We start from the raw sequence: 19,667 nt of genomic DNA, 5'->3' as shown, positions 1-19,667 counted from the left end.
AATAACATGGCCACTAGCAGAACGTGAGCTTCTCTTGGCATGAAGGATTTGGATACCAGCCTTCTAATCACAGGGGTTCAGTTACTCCTTCCAATTAGATCAATGTAACATGGCTGTGTAGTGCAATAATAGCAGCTCTTCTAAATAGAGAAATGTTGAGTCCTGAGAAAGAAAAGCTTTGTTCATTTTAGCATTTTTGCTTTGTGTCCTATCCCTATGTAGAGTCTCACATGAAACATTACACACGCTAAAATTACATGCTGACCACTTTCAGAAATATATTCTAGTTAAACAGACCACATCCTGAAACCAAATCTCCTTTCGGTGTTTTTGCTATAAGATGTGGTGCAAGTCCACTGAAGTCAGCCATGAAATCCCAGTTTTGTCAAGCTCAGAGTCTGCTTGGTGGAGACCTGCCGCTGCTGGTTAAACTTGTGCTCTGCCACCTGTAACTGAAGCCTAAACGTGCTTTGAATCCTTGCAGAGAGGTGTCTGCAGGCAGCTTACCCAGCTTCCTTCATAGCCGCAGATGCGCCTTTAGCCCACGCAGTGCTGTCACTCGGGCTGCTCCGCTGTGTCACTTACCGGCGTCACCACAGAGGGGGAGCAGCACACCGCACACTGGCCCAGGGCACATGCAGAGACGTGCTGCTGCAGAGTAATGCTTCGCGTTTTAGGATCCTCCGGGCTTCTTCACTGCAGTGTTAGAGGATCCCACTGAGGTATTTGTTCTCTGCTTCATTACCAGTAAGAAATTTTAACCTGATTGCCAGTGCTGCTGTGCTGAGCTGTCCAGTGGGGTGAACGGTGCTAATAGAAAGTATTCTTAGCATTCTCCTTTATTTTATATACACACACTTGCTGTTGTTTATTATATCACATCACCCCTCAAATAAGGCTGCACTACTCTCTGGGGTCTGCTTTTACTGCTTGGTTGCTTAGGCTTGCTATGGCAAGTGGAACTGCAATATTACAGCACTTCAGAAGGAAATGGGAAAAAAGAATGTGTGTAGTTGTATGATTATAGCAATGGTTGTGGTCAGAGAGGCCCACCAAGAATTAAAGACGTTTAACAAATCCTCACACAAATTTATGGATCCAGCTTAACACTCAAATGCATGAATACATTCCTGTGTTCTGAAGGCCAATTTAGCTTGATATGCACTACTTTTACCTGTTGCTTCTTTAGTTAATAATTACATTCACATTCCTTACAGAGTCTTGTCAGTTTTATTTCTAGTAAATAATTATCACCCAAGTGCTGAGAATGCATTTTCTCGGTTTCTTTTTCTCCATCGAGTTAGCTGTCAAACCAGATACAGCACACATTTTGTTGCACCAGGCACCAGTGTCCCAGCCTGTTGCAAAGATGCTCTTGCTTCTTCACACAATGCAAGTATCTTCAAAACTGCATGTCAGCTGGAATACACCACCCCCTCCTTGACTGCAGTTAAACACAGCCCTGGTGGCTGGCACTGAGCTGGCAGCTGTGGGCTGGAAGGTAGGAAGGAGAGAAAAGCTGCCAAGCTTGCAACCAATGGAACCTGTCCAAGGATAGCCAAAAGAGATGTCACTGTCTTTTTCTGATTGCATCTTTTGCTGTTCTGATGATTGATTATCCCATTTGTGTTTGCTTTTGGACTGAAAATGAGTAACATTTAACTAGCAAACGGGTAAATCTGTGAACTGAGCAAAAAGCTCAAATTTTTATTTCCTATTCTCTATGGCTGCACATTCAGTGCTTCAGGAATGCTGTTTGTTTCTCAGATCCCTGAAAATTTGCCCCAGAAAATGGGCTACATTTTTTTTTCTTTTTTCTTTTCCTTTTTTCTTTTTTTCCCTGAGTTATCTGTCATTGGCTATGAAACAGAGAGACCCTGATCTGCAAAGATCTAGACGGACTGAAGAGGAAAGAAGCAGTAGTGACAGGGAAGCCTATCCTACCATGATGTGGGACAGACATGTTCAGCCTGATCCAGCCACTGCAAAAAAGGGATGCATGGCTGATGTCACCCCAGTAGTCATGTGCCTTCCCAGAAGCAAGGGATGGTCAGACTTACTAGTATTTTTTCCATCTTCCAGTAGAGCACTTTGTCTGCAGAGGGCACTTAAGTGAATCCCGTCTTTTAGGGATGTCTGTGTAGTGGTTCTCAATAAATTCCTCTTCCAAGCGTTGTTCCAGTCTCTTGAAACTCATTTGATCTGCTCCATCCATAAACACTGTTTGCAAAGCAAAGAGCTTCACACGTCTTCAGAGAGTTGCACAATGAACCACCTTCATCTGTTTTATTTCAATCCAGCTGTTATAGGCTTCACTTGATAACTTCTAGCTCTTGTATTAGAAGAGAAAATAAACAGCAGATTCTTATTCAGTCCTTTCATCCCATTTAACATTTCTACCATACTCACTTTGTGCCATCTGTCTTAAATGCTGAAGGTGGTCCATTCCACTCCATCCATCAGATGTAGCATTGGGCATCCCATAAATATATTAAATGTTCCTCAGACCGAGCTTCCAGAAAAATGCACAGAAGAAGAAAGCACAGGGCAACCTGTGAGAGAGGCACAATAAAAGACTGAAGTGATTGTTTTGTAAACTTGATTCATCCTAAATAAGGAAGCAGACGAGTGGAGAGAGAAGTAGAGGAGTGGAAGAAACATTGTGATTGAGTAACAAAATATTGCATCATGATGCTTGCCTGCAGGGCTACTGAAATCAAATGACAAGGAGAGGTGGTCCACAGCCCCAGGGAACCCCTGGTCCCATGAAGTCCTGACATGGCCAGTCATAAAGTGCTGGGGTAAACAATTGGCTCTGTCACACGATGCAGTGGAAACTCTGGGCTTATTGTTCCCTTCAATACGTATTGCGTCTTCTTGATCTTTCCCCCCTAACTCAGCTAGACAGAAAGACAACATCTTTTTCTCAGTTTCACAGGGAGGATCAAATAGAAACAAAATGACTTAATGGAATTATCACCTCCAAAATCTCTACAAAAGAAAAGAAGCTTTGGAGATATTGTAGACAGAAAAAGCAGCACATTTACTGGTATGGAAGCCAGATAATGAAAAACAATGGTCATTTTTCTCTCATTGACACAGTTTACTCCTGGCAGTGCGAAAAACTCTTGTCATCTCTTTCCAAACAAGTGAGGGAAGGGAAATGAAGAGAGGAAATGCCTAGTGACTACTTTCACAGAAAGCTCTGAGAAATGAAGAAGGGTTTAAGAGGGCTTAGCAGGCACCAAGGAGAAAGAGGAAGGGCCTCTCTGTGGTGTGGGGACTGGCAAACATTCTTCTCTGCCAGAAAGATTGCACAGATGAGACTTTTTGAACACAGGAGATTGCTGCAAACAGTAGCTCTAAGGACAGAAGTGACACAGGCCATCAGATGGTAAAGCACATACAAATGTATACCTGCTGGAAATGTAGTCTGTCTGAGTTGGCAACTAATAGGCATCTTTTTCTTTCCCTGTTTGGTGCTTCATGCCACTTATGTGCCTGAAATTTCAAGAACCTCCACACTTCCTGAGGGAGAGACTTCCTCCTACAGATGGGCATTTTGCCATGGAAACTTCACTGCTTCCCTCCTCTGTAGAAGAGCAAAATCAACTGCTCTGAGTGCTGGGGGCCCATAACCCAAAACACAGTGAAGTCACTGTGCCACACATTTCGCTGGGTGCCTGAGGCCGTACCAAAGGAAAGGCTTGGACAGCACAGGCTCCAGTCCCCACAGCCCAGAGGTGGGATGGGTGCCACACCACCAGCCCACAGGGTTACTGAACCACAAAGAGGGTATGAAGAAAAGATGGAAGCAGCACTCAGCTATTCTGGGGGTGAAACAGGACCAAAGCTAAACCCTGGATGTCCCCTCCTTTTCTCATCCCCCCACTGCTGCACCATTTGCATAACGTTTGAACACGTGAAACTTTGGGGAAATCAAATCATTTCTGGTTACAACTTGCTGCTTTTTATTTGCACTGGATTTTTTTTTAATCCTTAAGCTGAAACATTCCCCTGGGTGGAAAGCCCAGCCTCTTCTTGGCTGCATAGTTTATATAGATGCATAAAGAAATACTGTTACTTGAAAAGTGCCTTTCTGCTTTCAGTAATTTAGATGACGATGCACTGGTGGCCACGGCAATGCACACACTTCTGGGAATTTATGAAGCATGGAAGGAAAACTAAATACTTCATGTAAAATTAAAGATCCTTCCCTGTAATTCTGAGAGCCTCAGTGCTGTGCAGGTGTTGGCACACCTCTTAAAGTGAAGTCAACCCTATTGCTCTATTTAACAGTGGAAAGGCATAGAGACCATAAGAAACCAAGACTGTGCAGCAAAAACCCATGTGGCTGCTGCTGCCTTGCTCAGCAAACTGTAAGAAACCAGGCACAACAACGAGGAATGCTTTTTCCCCCCCAAACTGCTTAACCTTTCCTCAGTGCATTTCTTAGGTGTGCATTTAAGAGTCTCCTGAAGGCTGTCCAGCACATTCCCATCCCTCAGGACCCAGACTCTCAGATGTTTTGCTTTAATGGCATGGAGCAGTGTCAGGGAGCACCAGACTGGGTGTTAGGAAAAGGCTAATCAGAGGGCATGGGCGTGGAACAGGCTTCCCAGGGCAGTGGTCATATCCTCAGGCTGCTGGATTCCAGGGAGCTTTAGGACAATGCTCTGATGTAGAGGGTTTGAATTTTGGGTGGTGCTGCGGAAAGGCTGTCTAGGCACAGCGTGCAGAGAGAGCTGCAGGCGAGGCAGAGGGACTTTGGTGAGAGGGCTGGGGGACGGCTACCTAAGTGATGGCCACACAGTGGCCCAGGCGTTCATCACCCCAGAGGTGCCCCGCACACCAGGGATAGAGTCCTGCTGTTCCCTGATCTCAGCAGCAGCGCGGCTTTGGAGGAAACCCCCCAAGTGAAAACAAAGGCTCTGTAAGTCATTTCCTCTGTGCTGAACAGAAAGACATCTGTGCTGATCCAGCCATTACGCATAGGCACAGCAAAACAATACACTTGTTAACAGCACAGACCCAGTTTGCTTTCCTCTAGGCTCATACTTTAAAACATTTAGAGACGCACTTTAGCCAAACTTTTCCAGCTTTATCTCTTAACAAAGTTTTGCAGAGAGTTTTTATGGATAAAGTTGGGATAAAGGAAGGCAGCGAGGAAAAAGGCCTGGATGACAACTCAGAAAGCAGTCATTGAGGCTGCGGCTGGTGCCCTAGCTTTGCGGTGGTTACCTGCAACCACATCGTCCAGCCTGGGCGTTCTGTACGGGCATCACGCAGGACCAAAGCACGTGTCACGTTTTCAAGGCTCGCACCCAAAGCCGGGGAGGGACCTCGCACCCTCTCTTTGCAATTCACCACCTCCTCCTCGCTTGGTTTGCCTCCCCACGGAGCGCGCAGCACCACCGAGACGCCTCCGCACTACCCGCACCTGCGGCAGCGCCGCGCGCCTCCCGACCGCCCGCACTTCGCCCCGCCCCGCGCTCCCTCTGCCACCGCCTGCCGGAGCGGGGCAGCGCCTTCCGCCTTACCCCGTACCGCCGCCTCACGGCCCCTTCCTCGGCGGAGCTCGGGAGCAGCAGGTAAGGCAGGGCCGGGGAGCGGGGCCATAAAAATGGACAAGAAAAAGCTCAAACTTTTGCTGAGTTGTTAGCGGGTATGGAGAGGGGTTTGCGCGCAGGTGGCCGCTGCCCGGCAGCTCGGCGGCTGCTGGCCGGTGCCGTCCGGCAGCTGCAGCTCTGAGCGCACGGCTTCGAGCGAGCAGCGGGAGCGGAGGTGAGAAATGAAGCGCGGAGCCGTAACCGCTTGGAGCCTCCGCTGGTAACGGCCGGCACAGTTTGCATGATGCAAAGTGCGGTAGTGCGGGTCCCACTTACAGCAAAGCGTTGCTCGGTGTTTCCTTGTTTACGTGACTTGGAGTTTCTCGATGTAACCGCTCCGCTTCAACGAGGTTCCGCGCCTCGGGCCGGGATCAGCTCGGTGTGTGATTTCGGTTGAGTCCGGCTCCGTGTGCTTTCAGTGCCTCTGCGCGGCCGTCCCTCTCGGTGGGAGCGTTCCTGCGGCTGCTGCTCAGGTGCCGCGTGGGGCGGCTAACGCGATGGCTGCTGTGTGGGCTCCTGCTGGGTGAGGCATCGCTTCTTAATTCCTCTCCTAACTCTCCGGTGACCGAAGGATGAATTGTTGCATATGGTTGGTACAGAAGTGTTTTATAGAACCATTAAGGATCAAAAAGACCACTAAGATCACCAAGTCTGTCATCTCATCCCCACTAGCCATGCCTGTCAGTGCCACATTGACATGTTCCTTGAACACCTCTGGGGATGGTGACTCCGTCACTTCCCTGGGCAGCCTGTTCCAATGCCTCATCACTCTTAATGAGAATGTTTCAACATCCAACCTGATCATCCCCCTGTGCAACTTCAGGCCATTGCCTCTCATCCTCTCACTGTTACTTGGGAGAAGAGGCTGACCCCCAACTCGCCACAACCTCCTTTCAGCTCACTGTAGAGAGCAACAAGGTCTCTCCTGTGCCTCCTCTTCTCTAGACTAAACAATCCCAGATTGAAATCCCATGTTTAAGATGTTTTGGAGTGGTAGAGCGCAGAGTCCACACAGGCAGAATCCCAGTTACTGTGAGCGAGTACTCAGAGTGCTGGTGCCTGTGCACCCACTGTCAGTGCCATGCCTACTGTTCTTTTCATCTAGCTCCACTCCTACTGTAGTCCCTTCATGCTTTGCCTTAGTGCCATCTCCCCTCAGTCCTACCCTGTGGGCCAAACGGTCTCCTGGAAGAGAAGGGCCTGCAAGGGACGTGATGGTTTTGTAGAGGTGAGGCAGCTCCCATGCAGGGTTGCTGTGGAAGGGACTGGTCTGCAAAGCCGTGGTGGTGAGGAGCTGGTGGGCTGCCTCTTGTCAGCGTGGGGGTGTTCAGTGGTTGCTGGCCTGTTATAAAATCGTGTTTGTTCCTTGAAGCTCTCTGATGGTTGTGATTAGAGCAGGAAAGTGCCCATATATTGTCAGTCTTCTCTGTTAGTCTTCATACATCTCAGGTTTATTTATTGTATTGATTTATTTCTAACCAGTTTTATCTTTTAAAGACATTAAAGCTCAAGGTGACCCATCTCTACTTCTATTCCTAAATAAAAGGGTGCTTTACACGCTCTCCTAAATTTCTAAAAGAAACCTGTGTATGAACCAAAATAATCTCTGTGAGTTTGCCTGCTGAAACCACTGAAAATGGAATCGATGCGATTATACTGGGCACCGGGGTACTCCCTCTTCATTCTTTCTCTCTCTTATTTTTATCATCTCACAGGTGTGAGAATCCAAGCCATAGATCTGGCATTCAGAGATAGCACACATTGCCAGTTGGGCCACTTTCTAACCCAAGTTCTCATCTGCCAGACCTGATTTTATTATCCATTCAAAACAAATAGAAGGAGCACCTTTATTTATTTATTTATTTTCCTTTTGGGCGTTATTTTAGAGTTTGGTCTTCTAAAGGTATAGATTGTGAAGCAGCCAGAATTGTGTCTTGAGCTGTGCTGCATTTCAGCTCCCAGCTGTGTGCTCAGCCCTGTGAACTGGCTCTGCGCTGTATCCAATAGCCTGGCTGGCTGCCCGCAATGGCTGCGAGTGGAGAAAAATGAAATACAGCTGACATTGTTTTATTGGCTTTACTTCATTTTATCTTGCCCCGAAACAACATTGTATTCAGGAGTGCTGTGATAGTGCAGTATCCTGTAATTAAGGTTACAATAGCTGGGAAGTGGTTAATTTCACAGAACTGGTTGGAAGCACCAGGAAAATCTCCCCCTGCGCCAACCATAGACGTAACCTGTCATAGCTTAGTTCCTTCTGTATTGTGTTAGCTGGTAAACTGAGTACACAAGATAAGGCACAGAATGGTGTGCTTCTTATAAAAATGTTTATATCTCAGATATGCAAAATATTTTCTGTTTATCAGACAATGGAATTCTGTGCTTCCTACTGTCAACGCAAAGATCATGGAAAATGCCTTTAGCCTCTATTAACCATTGACCTCTAAGATGTTTTGCTACTTCTGTGTGTTTTAACTTTTTCTGGTACCCTGTTATGTTTTCACTGCTGCATCTGGACTTGTGCTTTAAAAAAAGAGACAAGCTTGTGTGTGCCAAAAAGTGAGTCGTGGTGGTCTATAGTGGGTCTCCTGTAGCAATAAGATACAAAAATGCCAGTATAAAACTCAGCATGTATGAGAAGCAGTACCTGGGTGAAGGGGACTAGAGTTTGACATGGACAAGAAGACTTGAGATGGCTTCTTTCTTTCTTTTTTTTTTTTTCCTTTCTATATTTCAAAAACCATGCATGCTTCTGGAGAACATCTGTCATACAGCAAAGAAGGCAGTGTGTAGATGAGGGCAGCTGGTGTCAGGGTGGCCACACGTGCCCTTTCTATCTATCACAAGCGGTAGAAGAGGAACTGGGGTGCGGAGCTGTATGGTGGAGAACTGCCCCGTGGCTGTGATGGCTCTGGCAGCTCTCAGTCATCTCCTGCCTTGGCACTGTGATTCAGAGTCAAGATGCAGAAATGGGAAAAAGACCACATGAGACAAAATTTGGAATAACAAATAGCCTTCTTGTGGAGATATGTAATGCAGGGCCTCGTTATAAGGGATGCTCTGAGAGGGGTGGACAGTAGGATTTCACAATTTCCTTTGTGTGGAGGCATGATAGAGAGGTCACTTCCTTGCAAGAACCATAAAGGTCATGCAGTGTTCGAATGGGAGTGCAAAACCTGAAAGAGTAATGGAAACCTGCTGGGGAAAAAAGAAATCTCAGTGTGCTGGTAGTGTATGGAGCATGGGCCAAGTGCTCCTGCTTTCCCTTATTCACTTTTCTGCTGCAGGCAGATGTATGAATGGGTACTTCTCTGCTATGTGTGAGCTACAACTGCGTGGTGCTCAAGTAGGTCACAGGAGGGTTTCCTGTCAGGAGGGGTTTTACTCAACCCCATGCCTTTCATGAGCTGTGATCTGATGAAATCATAACAACACCTTAGGATGTAGGCCTTGTTTGCACTTGAATATAGGGCAGAAAAAAGTGGTGCAGTGTTTGTCCTTTTTGCAGCAGGGCGTGTGCAGGGCACTAGCAGCTGGCACTACCCCTTGCATTACAAAGCAAAGGAAGTCATCTTTCCCTGGTGAGGCAGCCGTGTAATTCAGCATTAAATACAAATGGTAACTGCCCCTTGCTTGTAGCTGAATGCAGTACGTGCAGCTCTCTCCCAGGCAGACCTGTGCGGAGATCTTTTTGTCATCTTCACTGTACCGGTCCAAAGTGTGAGATGACAACAGTGCCTCACATTCTTGGTGTAGAGGGTGTTTCCCTGATGGGCAGATAAACTTCACCACACCACTTTATTTCCTCTTCTCAGTGGAAGAAGGGGAGAAAATACGTGGAATAGAAATCAGGGTTTGAGAGAGGACAAGGAGATGATTACTAATTGCTACCATAGGCAGACCCAACTCAGTGTAGGGAGATGAATAGATGGTGACTGCTCCAAAAACAATGCCTCCTATTTTATTTTGTTGACCCATGATGTCAGAGGCAGATGTTGGTGGCATGGCAGTAAAGGTTGAACTTTCCTATAGGTCTCTTAAACCTGGTAATCTTAAATACACTTTGGGATCTTTTGAAAGTGAAATGGCTATCCACATTCTATCCAGTAAAGATGATTAAAAGAATGTTTTCCAGCATGGGGAAATGTAGAATTTGGTGTTAAAACTGCTTGGTTTCCAAACTGCTACTGCAACTTCTCTTCAACTTGCTTATGTATAATATGTCAGAGGATAGTACTCAGTTGTGTGGTCACATGCTGTGGCTGATTTAAAAACAGAATAAAGTAATGGGCAAGCAGCATGATTCCTCAACTTCCTTCAGTTATTTTTATAGATCTCTTGAACTGAAACCAACCCTGGAAGTCAGCATGAAGCAAGCAATCCCTGTGAAAACTTAAGCCAGAAAAGGACTATCTTATCCTATCTTTACAATGTGTTGCCTTTATCCCATGTAACCTGTACGTCAGTGAGTCTGAGTGGTGGAAGTGTTGCTTCTAGTGTTACCTATTCCCTGGTATTTTTATGGCTTACCATTAGTGATCAGAGTGAGTAAAATGGAATATGATATTATCACATATAAATGATGGTACTGTACAATATCCCAAAGAGAGTTTAAGTCGAATACAACTGCTTTATATGTTAAATGCTTTGTAATGTCTGATGAGTGCTTTTGTCCCTGTTTAGCTCACAACGGCTGACATACGCTGACATCCAAGAATTTTCATCGAGGGGAGCGGAGTAATGAGCTTCTATGCTAGAGATGCTCACTCTCTCACAGGACTGAGAGCCTGAGAAAAGGGAATGCACAAGATGACAGCACTACCTCAGTTGTGTTGATTTTCAGGTACGGTGAGTAATTATTTCCTTGAGATAATACTTAGAATTCATAGTGGTGAGACTGACCTCCTTTAGTATTCATTGCTCCTTGGGCTGTGTTGTATGTGAAGAAATTCTTCAAGGTTGCATCCTGAGTCTTCACTTCTGTATTTAGAGACTTTAATAGTAAAAGACTGAAATGCAAGTGAAAGTTTCACTGTTTTAGAACGTCTACAAATAGATCAGGATCTGCCTCCAAAGCTTCAGGAAAACAGGTCTCGCTCTTCCAATTATCCATTCAGAATGTACCCAGCAGTGAGGATTCTATGTGGAGGGACTATTGTTATTTGCTTTTTGGGTTTTTATTCCTTATTGTGTGTCATAGGGCTTGTTCAAGTACAGAGCAAAGCAGAAACTGAAAGGCTTTGCTAAATTTTGAAAGAAAATGAAAGCTGCTGTAGATAAACACAGTCCTTCAAGTCATCTGTCAGCCAAACATACACAAAGCATGAGAATGCACAATTCTATCTGGTAGCACCGCTGTTATGACTTATTTTGAGTGCAAATCAAATGGAAATTTGAGCACTAAATGCTGGATTGTCTCATTTCAGTAACATGAGGGTGTGGCGTGATGGTGAGGGAGTTCTGAGTTGAGTTTCATCTGAGCTTCATTTATATGAAGTTTTTCTTGTAACCCATCCAATGGATCAGGGTCGGAGAAACTGGAATCAGAAGATAAGAATGTAGACCTTACCAACATCTCTGTTTTGGTAAGCACAGCAAAAATCACACGGTTTGGGAAGCTGTGAAATGCCAGATGTGGGACGAGCAGTACAACATCTCAGCTGAACTGAAAATGTTCACTGATTTGCAATCCCATCTCCTGCATTTTCTTGGTTATGTATCCTGATGAAAACAATATGTGGGAAACTTGACACACCGGAACTTGCAGACTTGCAGTATTTTCCACCCCCTGCCTTTTGGCTTGTATTTTTCTTGTGCTCAGAAGATGGTTTTGATGAATAGCTCTAGATATATCAGCACTGTCTATATGAGAGAAGGTTTGGGGCCAGTCAGCTATAAATAAAATAGGTGTTAAAAAGAAAACACAACACCAACAAAAAACCTAACAGTTTCCAAGTTGCACCACTTATTACCTGAAGAAGATAATCAAGAATTTCAGGGGAAAAAGTAGGCGTTTGTGGGCTGCAGCACATCAGTTGAAGTTAGTTCATCATCTGAGTTAATTTCATGGTTTATTTTCTGTTGAAATTCCCATTTGCCCATGAACAATTTTTTTTACCATTTTAGCCTCCTCATCCCATTGTGGGTTCTTGTTTCTGTCTCTAAGTAAAACCAGTTATTAATACAAGCATGAGTTTTTCATATTAATTGCCCTATTAATGAATATATTTAAAGATAGTGTCGTTTCTGGTATATTTTGTTGGAAATAAACAGTCATCATAATGAAAATTGTGTGTTATGCAAATTTCTATCATTATTAATGAACATTTTGTCACATAGCATATGGTTACCTTGATATGTACTTTTTCATGTTTAGTTTTGTTAAAACACTGGAACCAGTCCTGGTGCATACAGGGCCTGACACAGCTGTGCTTAGTCTCTGCCTGACCTACTTGACTCATTTCTGATAAGTAAACTGTGCAGTGAATGCATTAATTTCAGCATTACAGCTCACTGTGAAGGTGCTCTTCATAGAGAATCTGCCAAAAGCACCTGAAGGGTTCAATTAAAAATAGGATGCAATTTTATTGAACTGCTTTTATTCTCAGAGAGACAATGGACATTTTGTGCCTGCAGTAGAGCTGTTAACAGCTACTGTTACTGAGAGGACATGGTATGGGAAACTGGTAATCACAGCCTGAACCTCTGATTAAGCAGCTGAGGCTTGTGGTGGGTCAGCTGTGGGAGCACAGGTGAAGGTAATTTAGCTGTGCTCCAGAAAGGGGTGGAGCTTGACTCCACTTCTTCTAGACTTCATTAAAGGGCTGACCACAACTAAGGCAGCATCTCTTGGAGATTGCTCCTTTGTGGAGATTGAGTGACCAGTCTCAGCATTTTCCAGCTGGACTGAAGGCACCAACATTGGTGAGTTTTTCCTATAGATAACCTTTAGCTATCTATTTCCACCGTTCTTGCATTATTTCCAACCTTACAGGCATGAATCATTCCTCTTTAACCCAGCTCTTACACAGCGGTAAAGCTCTCTTCTGCTAGCTGCATGTTCAAAATTTCCTCCAAATTCCATGTAAAATCATTCACATTTTTTCCTGACCTCAAAACTTCCTTCTAGCTCTTCCCAACCATGCACTTGCTTCCATGGTCCTGTGTTCTTCATTGGGAGGTAACCAGTTTAGTGCAGATGGGTCTGGATTAAATTTCCCATTAACTATCCCTTTGCAATGAGGCTCACGCACGTGTGTGTGGCTGTCACTCTGTAGGTGCTGAAGACTAATTGGCTTTTTTTTATTGTGGGTGCTAACAGTTGTCATCCATTTTGGGAAGTAATATAGTTTCCATATAACTACACGGGGAAAAGACTATATATTGAGGAGCACTGCAGAAGTCATAAAAGTTGTTTAGATTCTGATGAGACACTTTCATCTGACTGAGGAAAGTCTGATGATTGAAGTGATAGAAATAATCTTAGTAGACACATGTATAGGCCTGCTATCAATTTGGGAAGTAGTAGTTTTACCAGTAGTGTAGCTGAAGAAAGTTCCTTTACGTTTCTTACGAATAAAACAGGTGCAAAAAGGGGCTGGCAGGTTGCTAGGTGAATAGCTTGCTTCCCTAGCCACAAAACAGCAAGTTGGAGTTGATGTTTGCAGTGCATTTTAAAACCAAATGCTGTTGTGATTCACTGAAAGATAATCCTGATTTTTGAGGAGCATCTCTAAGTAACTCATTCTGTTAATCACATTGCTGGCATGCAATTGTACTGAATGTTGTGAGAGCGAATTACAAACGTTTTGACTTCAGTCAGATCATTATACCTGGGTCTAGTGTGACTGCGAGCTTTAGTGACTTAAAGCTGGCCTTAGAAGATGGATTTCACAACCTGTGTCTGCTTCTAGTTCACATGGGATGTAACTATGGACTTCTGCTTCTATGTGCTGTTCTTGAGATATGAAGATACATCTTTAATTCACAAACTCGTTGTCAAACGTACAGTCAATCCAGTTCATGGTGTGTTTTGAAAACTGTACTTCAGTGAGAAATGGGTGAATCAAGATGCTCATGCTTGGACTCATCTGTGTCTTTTCAGTGGAGCATGAGTCAGAGAAGCTAGTGACAAGCTGGCTGGTATCAGAGGCAGGTGTAGCATTATCTGGAGAAGTACTGCAGATGAAAGGTAGCACTGGTAATGCTTTTCGGCAGCCAAGATCCCAGTCAGGGTTTCTGTTGCTTCAGCTATACTACACAGACATACCAGTGATACTTTGCCACAGTGGCCCTTTGGTGCAGAGGACAGCCACTTAGAAGTATTCCAGGTTTGCTGGCAAAGCTTGTGCAAGGTAAAACTCCTTTAGTTGCTGATTGAGTTTCCATGATGGTTTAAAATGACACAGATAATGATCCAGAAAACTGGGAGGTGTTTTTGTGTGTGTGTGTGTGTGTTGAAATACTGTAGCTCTGGAATTAATGGTTTGGGGACAAGAGAAGGGATGGTGCCAGATGGTTAATGTGTCTTATTTATGCCTTTCTCTGCTGTAAAAAGTGTATCAGTTCAGTGGTGCAAAACAAGACTGTAATTGTGTTGAGCTTAATGCAGACTTGTATTGGAGTCAGCCACATGGTATATACACTGGGTAAGCAGAGAGAATGTACTTCATAGTCAGAGAAAGGGTAGTTATTTACCTCATCTTGCTGTGCTGGTGTAGTGGAAATGAGCACCTGGTAGGAAAGCAGGGCCAACTCATGGAGCTCAGGTGCGTGCAATACACCTGAGCGACCAGAAGAGGAGCAGCAAGGACCCACCTCTTCCCAGACCTCATTTAAGGGTTGGCAGTGGAAGCAAGGGTATCTTGCTGGGGATCCCTGCCTAATGGAAGCCTTCCAAGGGTAAGCAGATTCTTTTTGTTGTTTCTGTGTCCATGGATGATGCACTGAGCATATCCTCGCTTGCTGCAGCCTCGGACTTTGCTACCCTGCTATCATTGCAGTGCTTTCCATCACTTTGTAGCATTACAGTTGGAAAGAAAAGTTTCTTTAGAAATATTAGACATTCACTGTAAAAGCAAGGCACCGTTTGTATGAATTATGGTATTTTAGTTAGAACATGTCAAATGTGTGCCTTGACTACTAAAATAAACTGAGCTTATTTGTGCTATAATATACCAGTTGCTCACCTGAGATTATGTAACATAGGGAAAACCAAATTCAAGTTATGAAGAAGATGAATGAAAATTTGCCCTTTAATGAAATTAAAAAGGTCAGAAGATCTGCTTGAGGCACTGTTAATGTCAGTTCTGTTTGTTTTTCCCGGTTTTGTGTACAGTAGCAATTCACCTGCTACATAATGGTGAGCTTTGGAGTCCCTGAACAGAAGAATTAAGTTAAACCTCTGATTGAGCAGAACATTTAATTTTTAATCCCTGTTAGTCTCCAGCTTCCTGTAAAAGGAAGAAAAGCTTTTCCGCCAGCATCACCCATTTCCATTGCCAATCTCATCTCTGCCTGTGTTTTTACTAAGTGGGTGTTGCTGTTTCTCCTCCATCCTTATCAGGAGGGGTGTTTAGGAGGAGGGCTGAGGCAGTGGTTCTACTTTGCCAAATGTCTGCCTGGCACTGTGGAGCCAGTGAGGACACTGTAGGGGACACAGCCTGTGTACAAGTGGAATAAATACTCTGCTCTCTCTCAGCTTCAGCTCCTCTAAACCAATACCATGCAGGCTTGGGGGTAGTTCTTCCATTTTCTTCTCTAACTTGCTCTGAAGATGCTTGCCAGAACAAAGAGGACTGTTTCTTTTTGAAGATACATAAAAACATACAAGCGGGGCCAGGATACTACATACCTCCTGTCATTTCCAGCCCTGATCTGACCCTTCTGTTCATGTGTTCCCATTTCCAGTTACATTTGTACAAGGAAGCTGAACTCCTGTTCTTAACCAGATCTTCATGCTGCACCCAAGAAGAGGCAAATCTCTATGGTCTCTGCCTCATCTGGCCAGCTGCAGTCCAGCTGATCACAACAGCATCTTGAAATCCTCGTGATACAATCAAATTCATGAATCAAATGTAGGATAGTTAAAATCATGCTAATCTTCTCACATGTGCTGTCTCTGGCTGTTGCATAAAGCCTGGTCAGAAGGCCCAACTGGATATCTGTCTTGTTAAAGTTTGATCTGACTGTGTGCTAAGGCAAATGCACGCACTGTAGCCAAGCCTGAGTTAGTAAACCTTGCTGACAGTCAGGATATTTTAGTTTGTGTCAGACTGCATATGGCTTCTGGTAAGCCCAAAACCACAGCCTCTCAGTAAGGGCCGGTTCTGCCTGCAAAAGGTTAGAGATTGGGTTTCTTATGTGGGAGGCACTGTGCAGTTGTGATGTATTGCCTAGAAGCTTGCCATCATCTACAGCAAAAATGACATGGTAACTTTGGATTCTGGAGTAGAATTTATCATAATAGATAGTGTGAATGTCAACAGTATGGAACTGCTAGCAGCCATGAACTGCTGGATGTGCTAACTGCTAGAATGAGCAGAGATGATACAAAGCCACACTATGTTTGTGGTTACAGAATTATTTTCTCAAGCCTAAAAAATCAGACTGTCAGATACGTGAGGTTCTCTTACTGCTAAAGATTGGCTTTGTGTATGTTTTAAATTACTTTCCCATGAATATGATGATTTTAACCACCTTCTGTCTGTGTATATACATATAAAGACCCCTTCATCCAGTTACATAAGGCATCACCTTTTCATGTCATTACTATTACTACTCTGAGATGAGAAGAGGGTGGATGAAGGCAGAGGTTAAACTTTATACTGCTGGTGATGAAAGGCAGCAAAAACTTTTTGCAAGCATTGAAAGTGGCAAAGGGGCAGACTTACAGATATTGCAGCCTTACCATCATCACTAGGCATGCAATCAATAAGGTGGGGGAATTGGTTCACATTCAAATAGATTCAAACCTCTTGGGTAGTGGGAAGCTTTCCTCAATTCAGAAATGAAGCTGATTTTTACCAGTCTTTGAAATTGTAAGACAACCTTATAATACCCTTTGGCTAACAAACATGGTAGGTTTCTATTTGGGGGTGGAATATAATGCAAGAGCTGATTTCTTGCTTAATAGCCAGTGCTGTTTCTTGAGGTAGTGACACACTCAAAGGGCTTTTATCTTTGAAAAGGACAGGTGGCTGAGAGTGCTCAAGATCTATAGGATGAGAAAGCTGCTTGGATTTTGCTACTTTAACAAATGTTTCACAATCCTTTTTTTTTCTCCCTCCGTTCCAAACAAAATTTCAGCTTTATTTTCTTCCAGTGAAGAACTTTACAATAGTGAAGTCTTTTTGATCTGAATAAACCGTGGGCAAAAAGCTTACAGGTATTGTAAGGCATTCACTTTGAAGAAATAGGAAAAACTATGTTACCTATGGAGGACTAAGCGAAAATTTATCATTCCATTCTTCATACGGTATCCTGTAGTGCTGCTAACTTGAAGTTAGTAGATGAAAACATTTTCTTTTTTAAAAATGATTTTTACATGGGTAGTGAAGTAGTTTTTGTTTCATAGAGCACCATCTCCCTTCCTAAATACTTTGTAAGGGAATTGATGAAGGTACCTTATAAATCTGTAACAGGATAACCTAGTCACTGTGGGGTGCTCCTTATAGGGGTCCATGGTCAAAGGGTTTGGAGGTTGTTCTCCTGAACCTGAAAATAAATTAACCCTTTTGTTATTCTTACCCTTTTTCCCAGGCTGTTCAGTGCTCTTTGGATTTGCCTTCCCTTTTGTGCTGGTTGATCACCAGCAGTGAATTGGTGCTGAAGCTCACCCCAGCCAAGAGGGACCAGCATGTTTTTGGTGTTTGCTTACCAATCCAGCTACTTAAGTTATAATGCTTAAAGGAAACAAGCATTTTTAATTTGCAAAATGTTGTAACCCTGTTTCTAAGGAATTGTGGAAAACCCATATAAATTAAAATGAAATTCTCCCAGTGCATACGTGAGTGGCTTCCTTTTAGGGTATTTTGCAACACTGCATGCTTAACTTAGAGATTCTCAAGTCAAAGAGTTGTCACTGAGTTATCCCTTAGCCTGCTTCATTCTTTACCTGAATGTGGTGCATGAGAATAGGAATTTTCCTTTCACGGGGCCTGATTACATTTAGAATTATCCTATTGGTACTTTGGTTGACTTTCAAGTAAAGTTAAGGTTTTACAAACATCTGGGTGTAATTTTCAATTTGTTTAGAAACTGCTGCCCAGAATTATATTTCTGTCAGTTAAAAAATAGTTTGCACGTGATAGAGCCATGGGGCTTCTCAGTCTTCTCTTACAAGAGGAGAAACAACCAACCAACCAACCAGCTTCACCTCCCACCTCCCCCAAAAAAGTTCATGAAAAACAACACAGTTGATGAAGAGTTGCAGATTTGCATCAAAATTCCAAAGTACCACCTGTGTACTTAAAATTTACATCTTTGCATTTTGTAAACTGAGTTGGTGAATATTACGGTGTTCTAATTAATGTACTAGAGTGGGTGATATGTTTTCAGCGTTAAATACAGAGGCCTGAAGATTGCTGCCTATTTGAATTAATGCGCCCAAAGTGTGAAAAGAACATGTGTGCAGGATACATAAAACCCAAGGCAGAAAGCGAAGGGGGCCCATTTGTCAGGCAGCTTATCTGTCATGACTGGCAGCCCATCAGGCTAACGTTAAAACTTTGCATGGGAAAACCTGAATTATCAGGTAAGTCTCTAAGGAGGGAGGAAACTCAGAAAACAGAGCTCTGGCTTGGCTTGATTTATTTTTTTAGATGCAGACAAATGTTTTCTTGGTGTGCTTTCTTTTTTCTGTCTGTTGTAATAAAATAAGTGTGTTTATAGAATGCCTTTAGTCCTCTGAACAACTCTATTACTCTGATAAATGGATTTGTGCCTTGAAAAGCAGAAGTTACTTAACATCTCTGGGCTGAAGGAGCTCTAGCCAGATGGTGATGCATTTCTTCCTTCCTAACTGGAGGTTCTGTTGGAACTTGCATCCATTCATGTGCTCACTGATGGTCTTGCAATGGTGAATTGTTTCAACAAATGAATACAGTCCAAGAGATGGGAGTGGGAAGGAGTAGTTCCCAACTGCAGGAACAATGTTGCAACTGCTCTGGTTACCTAATCCCTTTATGCTTGTTTCCCCAGAGAAACATGGGAGAGGTGGCATGTATAAGCAACTCTAGCTACAAGGGAAAACATGGCTTTGTGGAGCTGGACCATTATTATCTGACAGATTTATCTTAGAAGCTTTATAAACTTGTTCTGAGAAAAGTATATGGTGACTTCATGGCCTTACATCTGAATGTTAAAACATAAAGACTGATCAGTTGCAAAATGATGCAGCCTTTTGATGCCTAAAGCTGAGAATGTGTTTCTTTTTTATTTTCCCTTAAAAATTCTTGTACATCTGTAATTCTTTCTTATTTCTCTTGTGATCTGGAATACTTGTAAGTTAGATTGTATTTGTTATCATGTAACTCACGTTGGCAGGGAGATGGGCAAGCCTTAGGCAGGAAGTATTATGAAAATTTTAGATGGGTGGCAGCACGAAACTCCCACAGCTGTTTGGAACAAGATAAGAATGTGTCATACGATAGCTTCATGGACTTGGGAATAGTTCGGAAACAATCGAATATTTGGGGGTTAAAGTGTGGAAAAATAATTCCGAAACTGCTGAAGAAAAGAAATGATGTAGATGTTTCACAGGAGGTAAGAGTGACTGTTATAGCTTCTTCTCTGAGAAGTTTGGAGAAGAACTTTCAGATTTATAGGTGAGAATTCTGTTGTCCTGAGCCTTACTTATGGAAATGGAAATGTGGCCAGAGACACTGATGTGAAAAAGCAGGTTTTGTGACCGAGTGGAAGTTCAAAGGTTGATTTTTCTGACCTGGGAATCTGGTTCTAATCTGTGGTGATCTCTATAGCAGCAGTAACTCAATGTAGATAAATACCTGTAGCAACCAAGTGTATATTATGTATATATATTTAACCTGATATTCTTTC

General features: G+C 43.4%; 1 protein-coding gene across 4 annotated transcripts in view; it reads left to right on the top strand.

Annotated features, from left to right (window-relative positions):
- The first annotated feature begins 5,480 nt into the window (after positions 1 to 5,480).
- TEC (tec protein tyrosine kinase) overlaps positions 5,481 to 19,667 on the top strand; it is a 41,252-nt gene continuing 27,065 nt past the window's right edge. The window contains exons 1-2 of one of the 4 annotated variants that reach the window (XM_072334803.1): positions 5,481 to 5,591; positions 10,293 to 10,452. The gene's annotated coding sequence lies outside the window, so the exon portion shown is untranslated. Of the gene's footprint in view, positions 5,592 to 10,292; positions 10,458 to 12,433; positions 12,534 to 19,667 lie in introns of those variants that run through there. The other 3 variants (XM_072334804.1, XM_072334807.1, XM_072334806.1) reach the window with 3 other exon arrangements.

The sequence above is a fragment of the Excalfactoria chinensis genome, chromosome 4 (genome assembly GCF_039878825.1).
Source record: "Excalfactoria chinensis isolate bCotChi1 chromosome 4, bCotChi1.hap2, whole genome shotgun sequence".
In the NCBI taxonomy this organism is placed as follows: domain Eukaryota; kingdom Metazoa; phylum Chordata; class Aves; order Galliformes; family Phasianidae; genus Excalfactoria; species Excalfactoria chinensis.
Note: the sequence above shows the minus strand (reverse complement) of the source record. Positions and strands in the feature narration are given on the sequence as shown.